This window comes from Morone saxatilis, unplaced genomic scaffold (genome assembly GCF_004916995.1).
Source record: "Morone saxatilis isolate NCDOM2014 unplaced genomic scaffold, NCSU_SB_2.0 Contig1, whole genome shotgun sequence".
NCBI classification, from domain to species: domain Eukaryota; kingdom Metazoa; phylum Chordata; class Actinopteri; family Moronidae; genus Morone; species Morone saxatilis.
Genome location: NW_023339651.1, coordinates 20,295,572 through 20,298,434, shown reverse-complemented (window position 1 = coordinate 20,298,434; position 2,863 = coordinate 20,295,572). Strand labels below are relative to the sequence as shown.

Genomic DNA, 2,863 nt, shown 5'->3' with positions numbered 1-2,863 from the left:
TTACAGCTGAACATTTTATAATAGTAGAATGGTCCTTACTAGTGCTGGGTCTCTAGTAATGAGTGTCCTCAATCGTAAATAGTCACAGGGAAAATTTGTCTTCAGAGATTGAAAATGTTCCTGATCTGTTTTAACTTTGCAGGAGCACTTATATACCATGTGTGTCCAGAATTAGTATTTGACGAGGTGTGTGTACCACTCGTGTTTGTACATTGATTAAAACTGTTGTTGCAGAGCTTCCATTTACCCACTGACTTTCATCATCCCTTTGAGTTTGTTGATCTTCATTGTAATGGTGGCCTCGTTCATCTGGTTCATGTTGAGAAGACACAGTAAGTCTATTCTGAGTTTCATGAATCCAATCCATCAATATTTGGACTGTTTTTAATTGAAGTGTAGATGTGTGCAGCATTGTCATTGCACAGTGAGAGTCAGTAACAGGAGGTTTTACTGTTTAACTTTTAGAACAGACCAAAGCACCAGCATCAGCTGCAACAGCGGTAAGATATGATGATTTATATTATCTTTTTTACAACAAAGACTGTAAGGTTCCTCAGTATAGAGCCAGAGCTGCTATCATCATCCTTTGTGTTTACACTGAAGTGTCGGGCAATCATCAGAAGAGATGCACACATTCACACATTATTTGCAGGTGCTGAAATATTTTTAATAATTTACTGCAGAAAAAGGTGAAAAATACCTGCACACTGCAGCTGTGGTTAGAGAAGCAGGTTTGAAAGCAGTAGGTTAGAAAAGTAAAAGAGCAGCACTTGCTCCTCCCTCATTACTAGCACTAAGGTCTCCTTGAGCAAAGCTCTTCAGTTTCAGTTTTTTGTATTTACAGTCCTCCCTCCAACTCAACTTTAGAGAAAAAACTAAACTAATAAATACATGATTAAGCAATATATAATTCAAGTAATTGACAAGAAACACACAAAATGAATTCATCAAATCAGCAGACAATATGTAAAAATAAAAAACAATACACTTATAAATTATTATTATTTGCATACGGCTGATGACGTCATGACGTTGCAAGATGNNAAATCTCATTGTACTGTGTACAATGACAATAAAGGCTTTCAATTTCAATTTCAATTCAAAAAGAAAATAAAAAATTAATCAAGAAGTAATAAGACATCATGAGTTAAATGTCATGACAGTTTCTCTTCCCTCAAAAATGTGTACTTTGACATTACAGATCTGTACACTGTGACAATACTGGCCAGGTTTCATTTTATACAAGATACATTTGAAAAGGTTGCTAAGAGATTATAGACGACAGAGGACAGAGCATATTTACCACTGAACTACACGTCTGGTAATTATTTATATGATATACTGAATGCATGTGAAGAGACATTAATCAATCTTGATAGTTTCCTGAAGATCCCCAGTGACCATTAACTTTACTGAGAATGTCTTCAGAATATACTGTTTGGTTTAGTTAATTATTCAACTGTAATTCTACTGATCATGATTTTTATTGTTTTAAAATTATGTTTATATTCCATGTTAAATATTTCAACAAACATATACATAATGCGAATTGCTTCGTGCTGTTGTGCTTTGCTCTTTTTTCACAGGCTGAAGAGGAAGTATCATATAGTGCTGTGATGCATAAGAGAATAACTCTTGTCAAGGTAACCACAGTGATATCGAGACAAACCAAGCGTCAGGTTTTAAAATATATTATATTTGAAATAACTGTCCTATATGCAATATTATCTTAATCTCTAGTATTTGATTTAGTGAAGATCTAAACATTATATCATAAATAAAAGTTTCAGGTCACAATTTTAATCTTTGTTCCTCCTTTCTTTCATCTTCTGTTCTCCAACAGGTTGAAGCAGCAGATGAGGATGTTGCATACAGCGGACTGGCTCTGCACTAAATTTATGTCAGTGTTAGATCTCTCTGTAGCCTGTCTAGCCTTGAGGTTTTACATCTGAGAAGGCACACATGTAAAAGAAACTTTGACCTATTTGTGTGACAAGTACAAGCTGGCAGTGTACAGCGCAGCTCTATGAGTAACATCATCATAAGAGTGAAAAGAGCGAGACAGTAGTTGAAACCAGCAGTGTTATTGAATGCATACTTACCTTTGCAAGAAACTAATTTAGTGACTCATTGGCCCAGCTGTCAGTATCAGTCTGCAAGTTACTGAAATATGCACATCTTGAAATACAATAAAACATGACTGAAAAAGATGCTCCCATGTTCTTCTTTGTTTCATGTTATTCCATCAGTGTTTCCTGTTTTATTTTGTAATACAGTGTTCTGGCACTTTCCCCAATGTTGTTTGGACTTCTAGTTTGTTTTCTTGGAACTCGCCCCTTTGTAGACGGGCACGGCAGTTCCTTTCAGAGTACTGAAATATTAAGAATTGTTCATTAGAAAACTGAATTGTTTAGCAATTGACTGGAACTCCGACTGCGTGGTCCCATTCACTGAACTAAGGATGGTCTTTCATGGAGGATAAACTAATGAGCTGAGGATTTAGCTGGATAAAGGTACAATTTGAAAACTGAAAGTTCAGTTCCTGTTATATACATAGGGTTGTCATTTTTTCCAAAAATCACGTTTAAACAAATTTCAAAAGGCACACAGTTCGCTCGAATGAATTTGAATAAATTGAATAAAATCTCCGGAATTTCTCGATCTGAAGTTATTAGAGAAAAAAGCTGATAAGCAAATATTAATAGAAGCTTGTATGGCCTGTAAGCTTTTTTGTATTGATCAAGCTCTGCTTCTGAGTCTGCATTTGGGTCCTTTTTGTGTATTCCTGCTATCCTGCTTGAACAATTGCGATCAACAATAATTTTACTACTGCTTACAAGCATGTTCATTTGGTTTACTAAAC

At 35.3% G+C, this 2,863-nt stretch overlaps 1 long non-coding RNA gene across 2 annotated transcripts; it reads left to right on the top strand.

The window, feature by feature from the left end:
• Positions 1-231: 231 nt before the first annotated feature.
• LOC118334794 lies at positions 232-2,163 on the top strand. Of its 2 annotated transcripts, XR_004797032.1 has the most exons (4): positions 232-332; positions 466-500; positions 1,587-1,643; positions 1,844-2,163. It is a non-coding gene; the product is annotated as an uncharacterized LOC118334794 (long non-coding RNA). The 2 variants fall into 2 exon arrangements; XR_004797033.1 differs by lacking the exons at positions 232-332; positions 466-500 and adding an exon at positions 1,119-1,321.
• Positions 2,164-2,863: the final 700 nt, after the last annotated feature.